This window comes from Chiroxiphia lanceolata (genome assembly GCF_009829145.1).
Source record: "Chiroxiphia lanceolata isolate bChiLan1 chromosome W unlocalized genomic scaffold, bChiLan1.pri scaffold_44_arrow_ctg1, whole genome shotgun sequence".
In the NCBI taxonomy this organism is placed as follows: domain Eukaryota; kingdom Metazoa; phylum Chordata; class Aves; order Passeriformes; family Pipridae; genus Chiroxiphia; species Chiroxiphia lanceolata.
Window position 1 is genome coordinate 319,443 of NW_022476500.1, and position 22,445 is coordinate 341,887.

Below are 22,445 nucleotides of genomic sequence, written 5' to 3' on the forward strand. Positions count from 1 at the left end.
TACCTGGATTGCCCAGAGGAGCCCCTGCGAAAGCTGGCCATCAAGTTTCTGGGTGAGCCACAAGGCCGGGGTCCCTCCCCGCCCCGCTGCAGCTTGGCCCCAGCCCCGGCTGCTGCAGCGGCAGCAGGATGCGGCCCAGGGCATGTGGAGCCCCGAGTGGCCTGGCGTCTGCTGCCGCCCTGTGCCAGCCCAGCCCTGGGGTGTCCCCATGCGGGAAGGCCCCGGGCTCAGCCCTGCCAGGCCAGGAGGCCGTGTGGCCGGGCTGGCAGCGCCGCTGTGGGGGACCTGTGCCTCTGGGGCCCTGACAAGCTCTGTGTTCCCAGGGATCGCCGCCAGGTCCATGAAGCAGGAGCAGCCAGAGCTGCAGCTCATCTGCCAAGGTGAGCGAGGGCACCTTCTAGCTAATCCCTTTGGGCCCTGCTCCCTCCTGGCCATGGCAAGAGCTGGCTGGGATGGCCCTGGCAGGAGAGGCTCCTCGCGTCCCCACACCCCTGGCCTCTCACTTTGGCTCTTTTCCTTTCTCTTCCAGCCCTTCAAGGCATGACTGATGACAGCCCTGCCGTCTCAAACCTGGCCCTTCAAACGCTCCACATCATCAGAGCTGTATGGAGAACTCCATTCTTCCCATTCTGGTAGTCTCCATTCTTGCCTCTTCCAGCCTGTAGAGGCGTGACAGGTGACATCAGACTCGCCACGGCAGGCCTGGCAATTCAACACTGCTATGTGCCAAGAGCTGTACAGATGGCTCCCTACTGCAGATTCCAGCAGCTCCAAGACTGGCTGTGCAGGGCGTGGCAGGCCCGGCCTTTTCCGCAGGGCAGTGTCTGCCTGTGCTGCTGATGCTCTGTGGAGAACTGATGCAGGAAGCTCCATCTCCTGGGGCCACCTGAGCCTGTGGGGAAAATGCTTCTTCCTTGCAAGCACCTCCATTGAACTCAGCATAGGAATACAACCAACATGTTATCACACACAGAGGTCCAGGAGCTTTTTTTGGTGCCCAGTGTGCACAGGGCCTTGGGGAAGAGGGGAAAAGGGCTCCTTGTGCTCAGCAACACTTGCCTCACTGCGCAGCGTGCAAGCAAAAGTGGGTAGAAGCCCCTTGGCGGCTCTGCTGGAGCCTCTGCTTGCAGCAGAGTGGAGGGGCAGAGGCTGGAGCTGTGGGGATGCCTGAGGACCTTGTCCTTGGAGATGGCCACAAGCCCACCCGCAACCAGAAAGCAGCATCTGTGTCCTGCCTGTGTGTTGCTGGCTGGATTGCTCTGGGCTCCCAAGTGCCTCTGGAGCAGCTCCTCTGGAGCTCCTTCAGGGCTGCGCCGCTGCCGGGCAGGTTGGCGGGGCGGGGGGAGACCTGCAGGGAAGGGGGTCAGGAAGGGGTGAGGTGCTGTGGAGGCCCTGATGGGACAAGGGAGTGGGAAGCCTTGAGGGGAATCCATGAGGGGGTGGGTGGTAGAAGGCTGCGAGGGGACAGACTGGGTGTAGGCCCTGAGGGGCAGGGTGGAGGGAAAGGCCCCCAGGACTTGGGGGGCAGAGGCCATAAGCAGCCCCCAGGCAGCCACCTCCTTCCCTGCCAGCCGGCTGCTCTGGTGCTTTCCCGAGGCATCTCCCAGCCCTGTGGCAGAAGCCCTGGAGGCCAGGCCTCAGCAGCAGGGTGGGCACACCCCCAAGGGGGCCAGGCTGGCCTGGCTGGGGACAAGGAGGGCAAGGGGGCCCTGCCGGGGCACATCTGCCGGGTGCTGCCAGCCAGGGGCAGTGGCACAGGCAGGGCTGGCGGCCAGCCCGGGCCCCCACGGCTGCCCAGGCCACGGGGCTGTGGCCGACACCCCCCTGAGCCAGAGCTCTGGGCCTGCAGAGCTGCTGCCACCACGGGCAGGGTGCTGGGCTCCTCGGGCAGGCCTGCGCACTCGCTGCTGCCCAAGCGGCTCCACGCCCCACAGATAACAGCACCTGAGGCTGCCCAGGAGCAGCAGCACCCACAACGCCTGGGCCTCCTCACCCAGGCACCCACACCCTCCAGGACACCAAAAGTGGGCAGACTGTGGGCACAATTGCACCCACTTTGGCAAAAGGCTTTAGGGCAAGTAGTCACCACAGCTTTCCAGTGACTCTTCAGCCTAACAGCAACCCTTGGCAGCTTCAGCTGCAGCCTGTCGCCCTGACTGAGTTCAATGGCCCTGCTTGAGGCTGGACACGCCTTCCACACTCAGCTGTCCCCAGCCAGCGCCACGGGTACCATCCTTAGAGATTCTGCTGGGACACCAGCCTCGGGCTGCAGCTGCTCAACCTCTCCTCCACACAGGCACCTTCAAAACATGGGTATGGGCTTCTAAACTCTACGTCCAGCACTTGAGGGCAATGAGGGAAGAAGCAGCAGAAGCTGAAGCAACACAGGGCCTCGTGTGGCGGAGCTTCAGGGATGGAGGCAAGTAAGCCCTGCGGTGTCTGCTGAAAAGATGGCCCAGTTCACCAGCTCACACTTTGCTGCTGGACATTCGTCCTTTGGTCCTGCTGGAGCCCATTCCCTACCCGTGCATGGCCCTGCCTTGTTCCCGGATCCAATCTCCGGGAGCCCTGGCAACAAATGGGCCCTGTGTCCACCTGAGAGCAGAAACTGGCAGAATGTCTCTACCTCCAGCACTTCTCTTGACTGCTCCTTCAGGTGGGTGGCACCTTCACGGGAGACACAGAACAGCTTCTCAGCCCAGACTTCTCCCTGTCCCCTGCACTTCCCCAATGGACTGGACATCAGCTGCTGGCCACAGCTGAGCACACAGACACTGGAGTGTTGAATATGTGAGACTGGGCTGATTTTTTTTTCCAGAAGGCAAGAAAACAAGCAAAAAGAACACAAGGAAGCTTGAGAGTCTCTCCGTCCAATCTTCTTGTCCTCTGAAACTCAGTAGCTGATGGTGGTTTTGTGCTGCTGCTAATCACTTCCACCCAAAAATCATGCCAGGAAGGAGCAACAGCTTCTGCCTTCTGACAGATGCCAAGTCTTGCCACCAATTGCTCCAGCTGCCGCTCCCAACAGCCACCTCCAAGAGGGCAGATCTCAGTGCCCCTTGGCTTTGGCTGCCCTCTGGCAGAGAAGTCCCCTGGGGGTACAGCTCTTTGGGGCAGGAGACGGGCAGCAGCCTTGCCAGGACTCAGGGTGGTGGTAGGTCTCCTTGGGCCAGGACTTGCCAGAGGTTGTCCCTCAAGAATCCTGGGAGCAGGCAGGGAATGCTGAGCAGAGCAAGCCCTGCCCGGATGTCCCATCGGGAAGACACTGTTCTAGGGGGAATTCACTGTGTCTACCAACTCTTCCTGACTGGCTTAATGACTCGGCCGTGGTGTGTCCTTCTCATTCAGATGCCTTCTTTGTCACACCTGACATTGTAATTCACGTGACTGACGATACCTTTAACATCCCTGTAAGTAATCCTTGTTATTTTAGTTGTATCACAGATCAAAACGTATCTACCCTCCATTTATCATTAATAATTCCCATGGGCAGAAGAGCCAAACTGGGGTTCCCAGGGAAGAAGAAGCTGGGAGGATGATGCAGGATACAGTGAATGAAGGAAACTCTTAAATCCAGAAATCCTCGGGGAATGGCTGATTGCTTGGATCATCTCTGCAGCAGTCACGGCAGCTGCCGCAGCCACGGCTCCTGCTGCACTGGCCATTCAGTGCAGGCCATGCCTGCAGTGCCAGTGTATGGGCACTGTGGCAGCATCAGGAGCAGGGGTTTCAGAATCTGTCTGGTTTCAATATTCCAAGTCCACTGGAAGTGCATGGGACAAGCCCAAAGACAAGAAGCCCGGTTCCTGGCCCTCTTGGCTGTGAACTCTGTGTGTCCAAACACAACAGGGGCAGAGGTGGAACCAAGCGGAGTCACTCTGCACCTGCACTGAGTTCATGGGAATGCAAAGGGAGGATGGACCTTGGCTGAGTGCTTGGAGAGACAGAAGGTTGTTTCTCCAAGTGGAAATGCACTTGAACCAGCCTGCATGACCAGTCTGTGTTTTTCTCTGGTGGCTGAACACAGCCAGCACATGAGGCGAGGAAAATGTGTGAGATCAGGGCACTGCTTTGGGGCCATGCTGGGAATTCTGGTGGACTAAAAGACAAACACCGGGTGCTGTTCACGAGAAAAGAGGAACAAAAGGGGACACAGAAAAGTGTCGGCGGACAAGTCCCGCAATGGAACTCTGTGTGTGCAGACTCATTTTCTCCTTCAGCACCCACAGGAGAGAGGGCAAAAAGTGGGGGTTGGGACCCCTAAATTATCTGGGGGGGAAATGGGGTATTGAGGGGATAATGGGAAAGTGCGAAGAACAGGGAGAAGAGTGGAAAAGAGGGGGTGGTCTGGTGGGTCCGATGGTGCCATGACGGTCTTTGGGCACAGGGGGGCTGAGAAGGGGGAGTGGCCCCCTGAGCTCCCAACTCACTGTGGGGTGCTGGGGGCTGCTGGATCCAATCTCAGCCTTGGATTATGCCAACATTTTCAGTTTAGAGAAATTAGACACGTGTGACTGAAACACTATTGTCCCCCAGGTTTTAATGATGGCAAATCAGATCTATTGATAGAAATTAATTTATTTAGGGTTCAAAATGATCTGACAAAAGATCGTCATCAGAATTATTTACTGCACAGTAGAAACACTAAAACTACCAGGAGTACAGGATAAGATAGGATGGTGCTCAAGCAATCGTTGAAGCAATTCTACTAGACCTGGCAAAACCCAATGATTCTTAATCAGAGATGGATGCAACGCTCGTGGGGAGATCTCTGCTCTCAACCTCCAGGAGTGACCTTGGGGGGGTCACCACCTAGGCAGGAATCTCCATACACACCCCAAGAAGGGTTCTGGTGGTGAAAGGGGACTGGCCCTTTCTGGTCAAAAGGGATGGACTGACAGTCACTGGGCTCCAGGGGTTGCCTCACCATCAGGGGCTTCATTCAGGGTGAAAGCAGCAGCCGAAGCTCTTCCTGCAGTCGGGGCACTGGTAGAGCTTCCCCTACTGGTGGGTCTGTTGGTGTCTGGTCAAGGCAGAGCTGTGGGGGAAGCTCTTCCCACACTCCCCACACTTGTAGGGCCTCTCCCCAGTGTGGATGCGCCGGTGGGTGACGAGGTGGGAGTTCAGTTTGAAGCCTTTCCCGCAATCAGTGCAGCGGAAGGGCCTCTCATCCGTGTGCGTCCGCTCATGCAGGAGGAGATTCCCACTGGTCTGAAACCTCTTTCCACATTGCAAGCACTTGTAGGGTCGTTCTCCGGTGTGGATGCGCTGGTGGGTGCGGAGGTTGGAGCTCTGGTTGAAGCTCTTCCCACATTGCCCACACGTGTAGGGCCGTTCCCCAGTGTGGATGCGCTTGTGGGTGACAAGACTGGGTTTTCATTGAAGCTTTTCCCGCAGTCGGTGGCAGCAGAAGGGCCTCTCATCCACGTGTATCTGCTCATGCCTAAGGAGATACGAGCTGGTCCTAAACCTCTTCCCACATTCCAAGCACTTGTAGGGCCATTCCTGGTGTGGATGCGTTGGTGGGTGCGGAGGGCTGCAGCTCTGGCTAAAGCTCTTCCCACATTCCACACACAAGTAGGGCCGTTCCCCGGTGTGGATGCGCTGGTGGGTGCGGAGGTTGGAACTCTGCCTGAAGCTCTTCCTGCATTCCCCACATGTGTAGGGACGTTCCCCAGTGTGGATACGCTGGTGTTTGCAGAGGGTGGAGCTTTCACTGAAGCTCTTCCCACATTCCCCACACGTATAGGGCCATTCCCCAGTGTGGATGTGACGGTGGGTGTGGAGGGTAGAGCTGTCACTGAAACTCCTCACACATTCCACACATGTGTATGGACGTTCTCCAGTGTGGATCACCTGGTGTCTGCGGAGGGTGGAGCTGTCCCTGAAGCTCTTCCCACATTCCCCACAGGGGTAGAGCTGTTCTCCAGTGTGGATGTGCTGGTGCTGGATTAGTTCCGAGCTCGTCCTGAAGCTCTTCCCACATTCCAAGCACCTGAAGGGCTTATCCCTGCTGGGAGGCTGATCAGGGACCACCAGGACAGAGCCCCCCCTCAAGCTCCAGCTGCCTTCCCAGCACAGGCTGGGTCTTTCCTCCTCAGAGCACCCTGGGATGGCTTTGGAGCCCCTCCTCCGGGGAGATCTCCAGCCCTTTTCCTCCCCGCTGCCTTCCTGCGCCGTGGAGCCCTTCAAAATGGCCTCTGCCACCAGGGTCTCCCGGGGGGATTTGTCCTCCGCGCTCTCCATCCTCAGCTCGGGGCCTGGGGCAGGAAGCAAGAAGGACAGGGAGGGGATTTGCCTCCAGTCCACAAGGAAGCCCCAACTCCGGCCCCGGCAGGACGGCAGCGGCAGCAGGGTTGTCCTGCAGCTGGGGCCATGTTCGGCTGACAGAGCCAGCACAACACCTGCCCAAAAGGACACTGACTTCCTCCTCACCTGCCTGGGGGGCCCAAGGCATCGTCCTCTTCCTCGCAGCCTCCTCCTCCATCCGCCCAAGCTTTGGGAAGGACAAATCCTGATGGGGGGGAAAACAAGGGCTGAGCACGTTGGCTTGGGGGTTCCTCCTGCCCAAGTCCATCTCCAGAACTCACTGGGCATCCTGTGGCCATAAAAACCTCCAAAAACCAAGATTCAGCCCAGAAAAACCCAAACCACTGAGATTCAGGCAAAAACCCTCTCAAAAATAGCAAGAAGACCCTCGCCCACCCAAAGTGCAAAAGTTGAGATTCAGCTAAAAACTACTCCAAAATACGAAGGTTAACCCAAAGAAATTCTCCCAGGAGTTACCCCTCTCTGGTCTTTCCCCTTTGGGGTTGGGAATTGCTTCCCTTTCTGAGATGCTGGGGGTCCCACTCAGGGACGCTGGGAGTGTTGGGGGTCCCAAGGCTCCCCTCTCCTCTGACTCTCGCCTTCAGGATGCTGAGTTCCCAGACATTCCCCCTCTCCAGGTTCTCCACTTTGTTTTCTCAGGGATCCCAGGGGTCCCCACGGTCAGGGCGTCCCCTTCTCGGCACTCCCCCTCCAGGCTGCCGGGGGTCCCCCAGATCCAGCATCGCCCGCTTCGCCCTCCACACTCGGCAGCTCCCGGGCTCCCACACCCATCCTCGGCACTCCCGGGGGGCCCCAAAACCGCTGTGTCCCCCCCGCCGGCACCGGGCTGACAATGGAGCCGGCGGGGCCTGACCCAGCAACACCAACCCCCACCGTGGGGGGGGACCCACATCCCCCCGCCCACCGCCGGGGCTCTGCCACCAACCCAACTCGGCACCCCCAAAAAACACCTCCTGCCCACCCCCAAGAGCCCCCAAGGGCACAGCCCTGCACAAGAGTCGGCTGTGCCCAAGGCAAACAAACAGCTTCACAGGTGTTGGCTGGGGGGATGTGAGGGCTGGGCCTGCTCAGCACAGCCCCGGCCTCATGCCCAGCGCCTCTTTCCTGACCCACACAAGACCTTCCTGGCCCCCCCCAGGGCTCCCCTGCTGCTGCCTCTGCTCCTGGCCCTGCCTTTGCTGCTCCCTTGGCTGGGGCAGCGGCTGCAGGGGGGGGGATGGCAGCAGCTTCAGCTCCACAGCACTTCCTGGGGGGAGCTCAGCCCAGGGGGGGACGGGCAGGAACCTGATGGGGATGGACAGGGGCCCAGCAGGGACAGCCAGGGCCTGCAGGGGAAGGCACACGGACAACCTGGACCCCCACACTGCCACTGCTCTCTCTGCTCCTCCTTGCAGGCTCCGTGGCCAGGCACAGTTTGTGTTCCTGGGTGCCCACCATCTCAGCACTTGGAGCCGCTCAAATCAGTGCCCGCAGCTCTGCAGCAAAGCCCCAGCTCACCTGGCACACAGGGGATGGAGACAACACCTTCTCAGTGATGGGCAAACACAGCTTTGTGTCTTCCCCACCACAGGGCTTTCCTTCCTCAGCAGCACCTCTGCCTTGCACTTATTCTCAGCCTCACCTCAGGGACAGCTCTGGCCTCACCTCCGCGCCACTTCTCAGCCTCACCTCAGGGCCTGGGCTCAAGGACAGGAACCTGCAGGGAGGGGACATCATGTGCAAGCTGAAGGCTGCCTGCTTGCACTGGCCTCTGAGCTTCTTCTTCTACAACCATCCCAGAACTTCGCCTGCTTTTCTAACACCACACATTTACAAAATAACCTTAGAGATAGATATGGACAGACACCTCTATCACCCTGGGGATAGAGCCTCAAGCATGTGCTGCCATAGGAATGGGAATCAGAGAATCACAGAATCAGCCAGGTTGGAAAAGACCTCTGAGATCATCAAGTCCAATCCTTGATCCAACCCCGCCGTGCTTCCCACACCATGGCACTGAGGCCACATCCACTCTCACCTTCAACACCTCCAGGGATGCTGATTCCACCCCCTCCCTGCCCAGACCATTCTAAGGCCTGATGACTCTCAGGAAAAAATTGCTTCCTAATATCCAACCTAAACCTCCCCTGGTACAGCTCAAGACCCAGCCCTTTCGTCCTACTGCTGCTTCCTGGTAGAACAGCCCCACCCCCACCTGGCTACAACCTCCTGGCAGGGACTTGCAGACAGTCAGGAGGTCTCCCCTGAGGCTCCTCTTCTTCAGCCTCAACACCCCCAGCTCCCTCAGCCTCTCCTCACACCACTTGTGCTCCACTCCCTTCCCCAGCCTCGCTGCTCTTCTCTGCACCTGCTCCAGCCCCTCCAGGGCCTTCCTCAACTCAGGGACCCAGAGCTGGACACAGCACTCCAGGGGTGGCCTCACCAGCGCTCACTCCAGACCAACAATCACTTCCCTGCTCCTGCTGACACACTCTTCCTCACACAGGACACCATCCATTGGCCCTCTTGGCCACCTGGCCACACTCTGCCTCCTCTTCAGCTTCCTGTCCATCCCCACTCCCAGCTCCCTTTCTGCCTGCCTGCTCTCCAGACACTCTGGCCCCAGCCCGGGGGGCTGACAGGGCTTCTTGTGGCCAAAGGGCAGGACCCGGCCCTTGGCCTGCTTGAACCTCATCCCCTTGCAATCAGCCCATGGATCCAGCCTGGCCAGGTCCCTCTGCAGAGCCCTCCTGCCTTCAGCACATCAACACACCCCCAGCTTGGTGTCACCTGCACATTTGCTGATGAAATGCCTGGTTCTGCAGCAGCTGCAGATGCTCAAGGGGCAGCAGGACCAAGTCAGGGGCCTGGGAGGGCCTGGGGGGCTTTGGGGTCTGGAAGGGTCCTGGGGCAGCTGGGAAGGGGCTTTGGGGATTGGGGGTACAAACCACAACAGACCAGTACAGACCAGGACAGACCAGTACCTCCTCACTGCTCCCCAGATCTCTCCTGGAGCTGGGCCACGTTGTCCTGGGACACCTGAGCCCCCCAGTGCCCTCCCAGTACAGCCCAGTGCCCCCACTACAGCCCACTGTGTTTCCTGTTCCACAGTGCCGGGTGATTCCCTCTTTGAGGGTGTTAGGAGGGATTTGAGGGGGGGCTGGGGGAGATTTGGGGGATCTGGGGGAGGTTGATGTGGATTTGGGGGATTTTGGGGTGCTTTGGGTGCATTTAAGGGAGTTAAAAGTTTTTGGGGGATCAAAGGGATTTGTGGGGGGAGGGGATTAAACGGAAAATGGGGGCTAGGGCACATTTTGGGGGGTTAATCATGTCTGGAGGGAAAGAGGAGGAGCTGCACCACGAGCAGGTGAGTCCTGAGACCCCCCCTAGTGTACCCAAGCCCCTCTTTGTGACCCTAAAGACCCCCTGGGACTCCCAAAATCCCACCAGAAACCCACAAAACTCCTTGAAAGACATCCCCCCCAAAGCCCTCCAGGACTTTCCAACTCCCTCTGAGAGTCCAAAACCCCCTACACAGACTCCCAAACCCCTTCAGGGACCTTCATCCTCCTCCCTAAGTCCCCCTCATGACACCAAACCCCTCAGAGACACCCTAAAACCTCCTCAGGGACCCCGAAAAAGCCCCTAAGGGACCACACAAACCACAGAACAGCAAAAGAGCTTTCTGTAAAGGAAGAGAGCAAAGAATCTGAGGAGACCAAGGAAAAACTGAAGCAAAGTAATAAATCATCCTGGTCCTTCCAGTTCTTCCTTCATCTTTTTCTCTCTTTTCCTTTTTTTAGGGGTCTTTTTTTTGTCGGGTGGTTTGAATTTTTTTTTCTTTAGGAATTTCTCAGGACCCGAATCAATATCGGGTTCTTGGGAGGCCTCCCGGGCCCCGCGGCCCGCCGGACACGGTTGCAATCCTGTGCTCTGCCCTCTCGGGAACCCCCGAACCCCCGCGCTAAACCCTCCCGAGCCCTCCAGCCTTTCCACCCACAGCCGCGCTCCCCGCAGCCCCCGAGGGGATCCCCAGACCCCGCTCTCCCGCACCCCCCGCCAGGTTCTCACAGACAAAGGCAGGCCCCGCCGCCATCACCGATTCCCGGTAGAAAACAAGGCGCTCTGCGCGCGCATCGCGTTTAGAGAACCGCAGCCGGAGCCAATCAACGCGCGGCCACGCCCCCGCACGCAAACTGAGCCTGCGCCATGCGCGGGGTTACCACGGGAGTTGTAGTCCTGGAGGATCATAGTGGCCCTTGGCACGTAAGTGGACTGATGATAAGACGTTTTGTTTGTTTTGTTGTTTTTTTTCATTTTCTGTCTTTTTTTTTCTTCTCTTTTTTTCTTTTTTTTTTTCTTTCTGCTCTCTCTTTCCCCACTTTTTTCTTTTTTCCTTTTTTTCTCTTCTTATTTTTTTCTTTCTTTTTTTCTATTTGTCTCATTTTTTCTGTTTTTTTCTGTCTCTTTTTTTCTCTTTTTCCTTCCTTTTTTCCCTTGTAGTGGCTTTTTCTCTTTTTTTTTCTTTTTCCTTTTTTTTACATTGTTTCTATCAGTTGTATTTTCAAGGAAGATTTAGCACATATCAAACAATCTCCAGGTACAAATCTTAAGACAAGAGACAATCTGGCATTCTTCAAGGTCTGAGAGGATTCCAAGATCACAAACACTGAGACATGAAGGGTGCTCACAAAAAAACAGCTTTACCCTGCTTTTTCTCCACAGGTGAAGCAAGTGTGCAAGGGCACTTGGCCCCAGGCAAGATGCTTTTACAACCAGTTTACAGCAGCCCAAAGGGATCTGGCTGGCAAATGGGATTATGCCATGCTTTCGAGGAGGATTGTAGAGTACATTGAGGGGAAACATTGAGGACCATTTCTTCATCTCCTAAAGGGATGAGAAGAGGGGGGAGCAGGTGCTGTGGCCCCAGAGCTTCTCTCTGCTTGGGGACACTTCTGTGTTTTCCTCTGTACACTGAATTCCCAACAAAGAAGGAAGAAGCTACAGGAACCTCCAGTCTGGCAGTGGTCAGGACATGTGGAAGCAGGGGAATGTTTCTTCCCAGCTGGGATTGAGAGTGCAATTTCACACTCCTTTGGAGAACATTAACTAAGACAGCCCAATTCTGCTCAGGGATCTTCCAGGGGGAACTCAATCCGGGCTCTGGGCAGGTCCCTGCAGGGGCAGCAGCTTCCTCTGCACATTTGAGGGGATAAAGCTGCTCTAACCCTGCACTCCAACTACTCCACAGCAATTTAGGACCTTTAGGGACAGTTCCCCACTGTTTCCACTCCAGCAGAGACCTGAACACATCCTTGGGCACTGTGTGACCACCCCTGGCATTAACACCCTTCAGGAATGAAGACACTGACTGTAAAGACACTTGTCTACCTGGAAACCTCAACTTGTTTGCTACTATACAGCAATAACATGTTCTATTCATATTGCAGCTACAGACCTTAACAAATAGAATTGCATATATTGTGCTTTTAGAAATTAAAATGCACTCCAAAGTCAGGCAATGCTAAACAATGAAAGTCTTGAACCCTCCCCACCAAACCAGCCCCACTTTCTGGTTTCACAACCAGCCCACTTCCTCACTCTCTTCACAAAGGGAGAAACTCTTTCCACCTCTGAAACAAAAATTCCCTCCCCAAAAGTGATCAGAGAGAGTCTACTTAGGCACTACTGCAAATGGAAGTTGTCTAATAACCATTCCTTCTAACTCAGGAAGGGGAGGAGGTGAAGAAAGTCACAACACATGTTTGGATTCCTTCCTCATTGACATCATCTCTTCCCTATCTGACGCTCTGGGACGAGTGCAGGGGGGTCAGCATCTCTTCAAAGATGGCTCCTTTCACATCAGAGCCCCTCAAATTGGCTTCCTGGAGGTCACAACCTGATAGGTCACAATTCTGAAGGGGAAAAGAAAAAGAAGTGTCAATGGAATGCACCCAGAACTCTCTTCAAAGCTTTACTGGAAGCACATTTACCTGAACTCCATTGTAGCCTGAAGCTGGAAAGGTCAGCCAAAAGCCAGCAATCCCCCCAATTACTAGGTGACTAGAGAAGAGAAACGAATAGGATGGAAAATGAATCCTAACTCACTTCCAAATCAGTTCCTGCCAACGTTGCTCCCCCGAGGTTACAGTTCTTAGTTTGGCGTTTCTCAGCGTTGCAACTCAGAGGTTAATTCTGTCATCTGACTGCCCTCCATGGCCACTTCTTTCAGATTGGCACCTGAACACACACAGAAGGGAGTTCTGTGAGGAAAAACAGTCAGGAACACAGCAGCTCCACACTGGTGCGCCTCAGAGCTGTGTGAATTGGAGGAGGACAAGGGGATTTTGGGCTGAGATGGTCACAGACTCAGGGCAGCCCTTGTGGGCCCTTCTCAGGCTGGACAAACCCCAGCTGGACCTTTTCTGGGCCATAGAAATGGACAAACACAGGCTTTCAGCTGGCACAGATTACAAGGCAAAAGCTTCTTACCTTCCAGATTTAGCTTGAAGGCTGATGGGTCCTCAGAGTTGCAGCCTTCAGGGACCACTCCCTCTGCGTTGGAGCGCAGCATCTTCACCCCCTGGCAGGTTGGCACACTGGCACAGACAGGAGTCACTGAGGGGCTGGAAGAACAACACCAAAGACAATCAAGAAGACAGTTTTCATTTCTGCTTTGGGAGTCAATCCCATTAAATCATTACTGGGAGGAAGTGTAAAAGCTTCGGGAACCAGAACACTCTAGAATATATTTAAGAACTCGAGTTTTACACTCCTTCTTGTTCCAGCTCCTCTCTGTTAACACAAGCCCAGCCCTCCCAAGCTGCAGGCAGCAGCTCTTCCATCAGCACAGAGCCTGACAGGTCAGCCCTCTCCAGGCTGGCACAGCACAGGTTGGCACGGGCCAGGTTGAAGCAGCTCAGATTGGCCACCTTGCAGTTGATGCAGCAAAGATCCAGGTGGGAAAGATCTGCTCCACTGAAACTGAGACCCTGGAAATCCCAAGGAATAAACCCCCCAAAAAGGTTATAGAGGGGAAGGGGTAGGTCTGGACACAAAGTTAACATCATTGTGTAGATAGGTATGTTAATATTTACAAAGTATAAATATCTATGTCTAAATATATGGATAGAAATGTATTAAAATATATCCTGTCTATAAATATACACAGATACAAGATAGATACAGACACACACAGGTCGTGGGAGGAGCTGAAGACACCCCACCAGGGAAGGGGGCTTATAAAAAGGAGGGAGAGGGACTTTTTCTATGGGCCTGGAGGGACAGGACAAGGGACAATGGTTTTTCGACTGAAAGAGGGCAGGGTTAGATGGGAGACTGGGAAGAAATCCTTCCCTGGGAAGGTGGGGAGGGCCAGGGATGGAATTCCCAGAGAAGCTGTGGCTGCCCCTGAATCTCTGCAAGTGTCCAAGGACAGGTTGGATCAACCTGCTCTAGTGGAAGGTGTCCCTGCCCATGGCAGGGGGTGGAATGAGAAGACCTTTAAGGTCCCTTCCAACCCAAATCATTTAACTGGAAAGTCACTGGGGTATACTGGGGTCTAGGGATCCCCTTATCCGGATGCAATACATTTCCCCCCCCGGATTTTGGGGGGCATGCCTAGGACCCCTCCTCTTTGGGGCTGGGGGACCTCCTGGACCATCAATGCTAGGCTTCTGGGGACCCCCCCAAAATGCCCTCAAACCCCCTGAAATCTCCCCCTCGACACATCAAACCTTCTCAAGGTCCCTCAAAATGCCCTCAGAGACCTCATCCCCCCCCAGCACCCTCTAAACCTTCTCAGTGACCTGCAAAACCTATCTGGGACCCCCCAGTCCCCTTTAAGGACCCCCAATCCCCCTCAGAGACCCTCTAAACTGTCTAAGACCCTGTAAACCCTAGAGACCCTAAAACTGTCTAAAAGTCCTGCCAGGACCCCCAAACCTCTTCAGAGACCCCAGAGCCAACCTGGCACCCCCCAAATCTCCTCAGAAACAAAACCCCCTCAGAGACCTCGAACCCCTTCAGGAACCTTCAACCACCCCTGAGTCCCCTTAGGACACCAAACTCCCTCATGGACCCCTCAAAACCTCCTCGGGAATCCCCGAACCCCCCCGCCTAAACCATCCCGAACCCCACCGCTAAACCATCCCGAGGCCCCCCCCCCCCCCCGAGGAGACTCACAGCACTCAGGGCGAACCGCAGGCTCCGCCGCCATCACCGATTCCCGGCAGCCAACACGGCGCTCTGCGCGCACCGCATTCAGAGAACGCCGCCGCAGCCAATCAGTGCACGGCCACGCCCCCGCAGAACCGCCCCCGCCTCTGCCGTGTTGCTGCCGGGAATCGGTGATGGTGGCGGGTCGGTCGGTGAGCTCTGAGTGCTGGCGGGGGGTCCTGGGAGAGCGGGGTCTAGGGATCCCCTCGGGGCTTGCGGGGAGCGCGGCTGTGGGTGGAAAGGCTGGAGGGCTCGGGAGGGTTTAGCGCAGGGGGTTCGGAGGTTCCCAAGGGTCAGACAGCAGGGCCTTGGAACCGTCTCGAGGGCCGCGGGGCCCGGAGGCCTCCCAAGAACCCGGAAGGGGTGATTCGATTCCTGAGAAAGTCCCTCGGAAAAAAAATTCGAAACCACCCAACCAAAAAAGAACCCCTAAAAAAGGAAAAGTGAGAACAAGGTGAAGGAAAACTGGAAGGGCCAGGATGATTTGATTGCTTTGCTTCAGTTTTTCCTTGGTCTCCTCCTTCTCATATTCTTTGCTCTCTTCCTTTACAGAAAGCTCTTCTGCTGTTCTGTGGGTTTTGTGGTCCCTGAAGAGGTTTGGGGGGGGGTCTCCGAAGGGGTTTGGTGTCCTGAGGGGACTTAGGGGGGAGAGTTGAAGGTCCCTGAATGGGTTTGGGACTCCCTGAGGGAGTTTTGGAGTCTCCGAGGGAATTGGAGGTCCTGGGGGGCTTTGGGGGGAGAGTCTTTGAAGCAGTTTTGGAGGTTTCTAGGGGGATTTAGGGAGTCCGAGATGGTTTTGAGGGTCTCTGAGGGAGTTTTTGGGGTCCCTGAAGGGCCTGGGGAGTCCCAGGTGGGTTTTGCAGGTCACTGAGAGGGTTTAGGGGGTCTTAGTAGGGGGAATAGGTCTCTGAGGGGATTTGTAGGGGTCCTTGAGGAGGTTTTGGATGGGTCCAGAGCTGGATTTCTGAGGGAATTTCAGGGGTTTTTGAGGAGATTTTATGGGGTCCTCTGTGTCAGTGGATCGACCCCAGGGAAAGAGGATCCCAATTCCCCCCCTGAGCCCCAGAGACTCCCAAAACTCAGCACACAGAGACCCCACAGGGAAGGGGGCCCGAGTGTCCCCTAAAGCCCAGCAGTGGGGTTCAGGGGGTCCCCCAGCTCCTAGGGGAGGGGTCCTGTTGGTGCCCCCAAAAAATCTGGGGAGGGGATGTACCACATCTGGGGTAAGGGGATCCCAGTACCCCAGTATATCCCAGTGACCTTCAGTATAGCCCAGTAACCTCCTCAGTGACCACCCAATGTGTCCCAGTGACCTCCCACTGCCCCCCAGGATGGCCCAGTGATCGTGCAGTGAGCACCCAGTAACCCCCTGTATGGCCCCAGTAACCTGCCAGTGTCTCCCTGTGTGTCCTGGTAATCCCCCAGTAACCCCCCAGTCCCTCCCAGTGCCCCCTGTTTCCCCCCAGTGTGTCCCAGTATCCCCCAGTAATCACCCAGTGCCCCCCAAAACCCCCAACTGTCCCCAACATGTCCCCAGATGCCCTTGGCCTTTCTGTGAGTGGGGGAGGAATGTTTTGGTCAGAGGTCCAGGGGGTGCTCCTGGAGTGAGATAGAGGGTTGCGGAAATCAGGGATGAGGTTTGGGGACAGTGGGGAGGGGTTTTGAGGACAGTGGAATTGGGGGTGTCAAGGGGGGAACTGGGACACTGAAAGGGTCTTGGGGACACGAGGGGGGTCCCAGGACTCACCTGCTCTTGTGCAGGCCTCCTCTCCCCCTCTAGGCCCCATTAACCCCCTCAAATGTCCCCCAACTCCCCTTTTTTTCCTTTAATGTCCTTCCCCCAGATACTTTTGACCCCCCAATGCCCCCCAGACCCTTTTAACTCCCCCAAATTCACCAAAGCCCCTCAAAACCCCCCAAATCCCCATCCAATAGCCCCTCCAGATCCTCCCAAATCTCCCGCAGTCCCCCCTCAAATCCCTTCCAACCCCCCCAAAGAGGGATCACCTGGCACCCTGGGACAGGAACACAGTGGGCTGTACTGGGGGCACTGGGCTGTACTGGGAGGGCACTGGGGGGGCTCAGGTGTCCCAGGACAACGTGGCCCAGCTCCAGGAGAGATGTGGGGAGCAGTGACGAGGTACTGGTCTGTCCTGGTTTGTACCCCCAATCCCCAAAGCCCCTCCCCAGCTCCCCCAGGAACCTCCCGCACCCCAAAGCCCCCCAGGCCCCCCCAGGTCCCTGACTTGGTCCTGCTGCCCCTTGAGCATCTGCAGCTGCTGCAGAACCAGGCATTTCATCAGCAAATGTGCAGGTGACAACAAGCTGGGGGTGTGTTGATGTGCTGGAAGGCAGGAGGGCTCTGCAGAGGGACCTGGCCAGGCTGGATCCATGGGCTGATTGCAAGGGGATGAGGTTCAAGCAGGCCAAGGGCCGGGTCCTGCCCTTTGGCAGCAAGAAGCCCCGTCAGCCCCCCGGGCTGGGGCCAGAGTGTCTGGAGAGCAGGCAGGCAGAAAGGGTGGGAGTGGGGATGGACAGGAAGCTGAAGAGGAGGCAGAGTGTGGCCAGGTGGCCAAGAGGGCCAATGGATGGTGTCCTGTGTGAGGAAGAGTGTGTCAGCAGGAGCAGGGAAGTGATGTTGGTCTGGAAGTGAGCGCTGGTGAGGGCCACCCTGGAGTGCTGTGTCCACGCTGGGTCCCTGAGTTGAGGAAGGCCCTGGAGGGGCTGGAGCAGGTGCAGAGAAGAGCAGCGAGGCTGGGGAAGGGAGTGGAGCACAAGTGGTGTGAGGAGAGGCTGAGGGAGCTGGGGTGTTGAGGCTGGAGAAGAGGAGGCTCAGGGGAGACCTCCTGACTCTCTGCAAGTCCCTGCAGGAGGTTGTAGCCAGGTGGGGGTGGGGCTGTTCTGCCAGGAAGCAGCAGTAGGACAAGAGGGCTGGGTCTTGAGCTGTGCCAGGGGAGGTTTAGGTTGGATATTAGGAAGCAATTTTTTGCTGAGAGAGTAATCAGGCCTTGGAATGGTCTGGGCAGGGAGGGGGTGGAGTCAGCGTCTCTGGAGGTGTTGAAGGTGAGAGTGGACTGTGGCATCAGTGCCATGGTCTGGGAAGCACAGTGGGTTGGATCAAGGGTTGGACTTGATGATCTCGGAGGTCTTTTCCAACCTGGCTGATTCTGTGATTCTCTGATCCTTGACAGCACATGCTTGAGGCTCTATCCCCAGGGTGATAGAGGTGTCTGTCCATATCATCTCTAAGGTTAATTTGTAAATGTGTGGTGTTAGAAAAGCAGGCGAAGTTCTGGGATGGTTGTAGAAGGAGAAGGAAGCCCAGAGGCCAGTGCAAGCAGGCAGCCCTCAGCTTGCAATGATGTCTCCTCCCTGCAAGTTCCTGTCCTTGAGCCCAGGCCCTGAGGTGAGGCTGAGAATAAGTGCAAGGCAGAGGTGCTGCTGAGGAAGGAGAGCCCCGTGGTGGGGAAGAAGTGAAGCTGTGAATGCCCATCACCGAGAAGGTGCTGGTCCATCCCCTGTGTGCCAGGTGAGCTGGGCTTTGCTGCAGAGCTGCGGGCGCTGATTTGAGCGTCTCCAAGTGCTGAGATGGTGGGCACCCAGGAAACAAACTGTGCCTGGCCACGGAGCCTGCAAGGAGGAGCAGAGACAGCGGTGGCAGTGTGGGGGTCCAGGTTGTCCGTGTGCCTTCCCCTGCAGGCCCTGGCTGTCCCTGCTGGGCCCCTGTCCATCCCCCTCATGTCCCTGCCCGTCCCCTGGCTGAGCTCCCCCCAGGAAGTGCGTGGAGCTGAAGCTGCTGCCATCCCCCCCCTGCAGCCGCTGCCCCAGCCAAGGGAGCAGCAAAGGCAGGGCCAGGAGCAGAGGCAGCAGCAGGGGAGCCCTGGGGGGCCGGAAGCTCTTGTGTGGGGCAGGAAAGAGGCGCTGGGCACGAGGCTGGGGCTGTGCTGAGCAGGCCCAGCCCTCACATCCCCCCAACCAACGCCGGCTGCCCGGGTCTTGGGAGGGACCCCCTGTGTACCCCACACTGAGCTGGCAGAGAGGAACCAAGGGACAGGGCCACGGGCAGGCCAGGGGTGAGGGACGGCAGGGCCATTGCAGGGCCACGGTGAGGCCACAGCCTGTGGCAGCAGAGCTGCCCAGGGCCGGGCAGCCGGGGTGTTGTTGGTACCAGGCAGTGGTGAGGCCGAGCAGAGCATGAGGCCTCTTGCAGACCCCTGGAGCCTCCCACTTGCCAACCCCGCCCTAGTGGGGTGACACTGTCCCCTCCCTACAGGACACTACCCCCGCAATCTTCGTGGGGGCCTTTTGTGTCTATTCCTGGTTGCTGATTCATGATGGGGACCTGAGGGAGCCTCTGCAATCCCATGCATGGGGCACAATCTCCTCTCCAGAGCTTGACTCACTGCAGACTGTGCAGGGAAATCTGTGCTGGCAGCCTTAGTATGTCCTGACCCTCCGCACTCCCCTCAGGGTATTTGGGATGAGTTCCCCCCTCCTGGGCACCCATGGATGGGGGCTGATTGTTCTCCTGATCCTGCTGTTGCTGCTCCACCCCTATCCCTGCCCTTCCTGCCGCTGTCGAGTGAGCAGAGCGGCCACGATGGGAAAGGGGCGAGAGAAGCAAAAAGAGCGGGTGGGACCCCCAAAGGGAGCTGGGGTTTGAGGGCCAATTGGAAAGGGTGGGAGAGGGGGGTAAAGGGAGGGGGGAGAGCGGGAGCGGGGTTGCCGTGGCAGTCCCTCTGTTTCCCCATGCCTTGATCCCTGGAGTGCGGGCAGGTTGGAGAGAGGGGGAGCTGCGAGAGCTCCGAGAGCCTGAGAGGGAGCACCGAGAAGGGAAGCCTGGACGGTGGGGACCCCTGGGGTCCCCAGGACAACAAAGTGGAGAACCTGGAGATGGGGAATGTCTGGGAACGCGGCACCCCGAAGGCCTAAGGCAGAGGAGGAGGTACTCTTGGCACCCCCAACACTCCCAGCATCCCTAAGTGGGACCCCCAGTATTGCAGAGAGGAGACACTCTGAAACCCAGAGGGGGAGAGAGAGGGGGAACTTCTAAAAGTTTTGTGGGCTAATCTTCATATTTTGGAGTATATTTTAACTGAATCTTAACTTTTTGCAGTTTGTGGGGGAGGACTTCATCTCACTATTTCTGAGGGGTTTTTTGCCTGAATCTCGATGGTTTGGGTTTTTCTGGGCTGAATCTTGGTGTTTTGGAACTTTTTATGGACATGGGATGCCCAGTGAGCTCTAGAGATGGACTTGGGCAGGAGGAACCCCCAAGCCAACGCGCTCAGCCCTTGTTTTCCCCCCCATCAGGATTTGTCCTTCCCAAAGCTTGTGCAGATGGAGGAGGAGGCTGCGAGGAAGAGGAAGATTCCTTGGGCCCCCCAGGCAGGTGAGGAGGAAAGCAGCCCGAGCTTGAGACAGAGCTCCGACCTGGGGGTCTCTGAGCAGCCTCCCAGCAGGGAGAAGCCCTTCAGGTGTTTGGAATGTGGGAAGAGCTTCAGGACAAGCACCCACCTCCTCAGTCACCAGCACATCCACACTGGGGAACGGCCCTACATGTATGGGGAATGTGGGAGAACCTTCAGGCAGAAGTCCCACCTGCTCCAACACCAGCAAATCCACACTGGGGAACGACCCTACATGTGTTGGGAATGTGGGAAGAGCTTCAGGGACAGCTCTGACCTGATCGAACACCAGCACATTCACACTGGAGAATGGCCCTACACGTGTGGGGAATGTGGGAAGAGCTTCCACCAGAGCTCCAGCCTCCGCATACACCAGCGCATCCACATTGGGGAACGGCCCTACAAGTGCTTGCAGTGTGGGAAGAGGTTTAGGTCCACCTCACATCTCCTCCTGCATGAGCGGATGCACACAGATGAGAGGCCCTTCCGCTGAACCGACTGCGGGAAGGGCTTCAACCAGAACTCCCACCTCATCACCCCCGGCGCATCCACACCGGGGAGAGGCCCTACAAGTGTGGGGAGTGTGGGAAGAGCTTCACCCAAGCTCTAAGTTGACCAGACACCAACGGACTCACCATAAGCGAAGCCCTGTGACTGCCCTGACTGCGGGAAGAGCTTCGGCCGCTGCTTCCACCCAGAATGAAGCCCTAATGTGAGGCAACCCCTGGAGTCCAGTGACTGTCAGTCCAACCCTTTCAACCACAAGGGCCAGTCCCCTTTCCCAGGGGCAGCTTCTTCCAACAGAACCCTTCTTGGGGGGTGTGTGGAGATTCCTGCCCTGGCTGGGGACCCCCCAAGGTCACGGCTGGAGGCTGAGAGCAGAGATCTCCCCACGAGCGTTGGTCTGGGGGAGTTCCATCCATCTCTAATTGAGAATTATAGCTTTTGTACCAGCTTGAGTAGAATTGCTTCAACAATTGCTTTAGTGTAGAGCACTGTCCTATCTTATCCTGTATTCCTGGTAGTTTTAGTGTTTGTATTGTGCAGTAAATAATTCTGATGAAGATCTTTTCTCTGATCACTTATAACCCTAAATAAATTCATTTCTATCAATAGATTTTATTTGCAATCATTAAAACCTTAGGGACAAAAGTGGTTCAGCTTCATGTGCTGCCTGTGTTCAGCCACCAGAGAAAAACACAGGCTACCATGCCAACCACGTTCCAAGTGGTTTCCACTTCAGCAAACAGCACTCTCTGGATGGAAAACACCAGTCAAGGCCAAAACACTCCTTTCGGATCCTGATTAATTTAATGCAGCTGCTGGTGCCTTAACTTGTTCCCACAAAAACTCTCAGGGTTCCTTTGCTTCCAGGAGGCCCCACATGTCACAATGGCCCCTTGATTCCATGAGCTTCCACAGTCTCCAAAGGTTCCTTTAGTTCCATGAGACCCTGCAGTCCCAAATGCCCTTTGGATTCTCAGAGATTTCCCATTGTCCCAGGGTCCCTTGTGCTTCAGAAGGAGCTGCAGTGGGACAGTGGCCCCTTGGTTCCGTGAGCTCTGCAGTGTTCCAGGAATCCTTGGGTTCCAGGAGAGCCTGCAGTTTCACAAGGAGCACTTGAATGCAGGAGGTTCTGCAGGGTCCCAATGGCCCCTGGATTCTGGGAGGTTCAGAAATATCTCGAGTCTCCCCTGGTTCCATGAGGACACGCATGTCAGCAGGAACCCTTGCTTCCAGCAGGTTTGGCAGTGTCCCAGAATTCTTTTGATTTCATGAGGCCCTGGATTGTCCCAATGGACTCCATGGATTCCATCAGCCCCCTCAGTGTCCCAATGGTCCCTTGGTTCCATGAGTTTCTGCAGCATCTCAGGATTCTTTTTGTTCCATGTGGACCTGCAGTGTCACAATGGGCCCTGAATTCCAGGAGTTTTCCCAGGGTGACAGTGCTCCCTTGATTCCATGAGATTGCCCAGTGTCCCAGGGCTCCTTTGGCTCCAGAAGGTCCTGCAGTGTCACAATGGTCCTTGGTTCCATGAGGTTCCACCATGTCCTTCCTGGAACATCCGCGGCTGTAATGCTGCCCCACCTGCAGAGCTGCCTCCAGCTCTGGGCTCCAGCACAGGAAGGACATGGACCTGCTGGAGCAAATGCAGAGGGGAGCAGCAAGAGGATCATAGGGCTGCAGCAGCTCTGCTGTGAGGAAAGGCTGAGAGAATTGGGACTGTTGAGGCTGAAGAAGAGAAGGCTTTGGGGTGACCTAATTGTGGTCTTCCAGTGCCTGAAGTGAGCAAATCAGAAAGATGGAGAGAGACTTTGGACAAGGGCCAGGAGTGACAGGACAAGGGGCAGTGGCTTCACACGGATAGAGGGAAGGGTTGGAGGAGATAGTAGGAAGGAAATCTTTCCTCTGAGGTTGCTGAGATGCTCTTGAAGGCCCTCCCAAGCCAAAGCATTCCATGATTCTGGGACTGGTGGGTGAAGTGGTGGTCGGAGCCATCTGAGTCACAG

General features: G+C 56.5%; 2 long non-coding RNA genes and 1 pseudogene across 2 annotated transcripts; 1 reads left to right on the top strand and 2 right to left on the bottom strand.

Moving 5' to 3' along the window:
* The window catches only part of LOC116781380, a 332,906-nt pseudogene that overhangs the window by 301,614 nt on the left and 8,847 nt on the right, over positions 1–22,445 (bottom strand).
* On the top strand, positions 11–939 carry LOC116781402. The gene is made up of 3 exons (XR_004354857.1): positions 11–52; positions 324–380; positions 530–939. It is a non-coding gene; the product is annotated as an uncharacterized LOC116781402 (long non-coding RNA).
* Positions 11,967–12,465, bottom strand: LOC116781410. Its single transcript, XR_004354865.1, has 2 exons — positions 12,418–12,465; positions 11,967–12,208 (listed from the first exon to the last, which is right to left on the bottom strand). It is a non-coding gene; the product is annotated as an uncharacterized LOC116781410 (long non-coding RNA).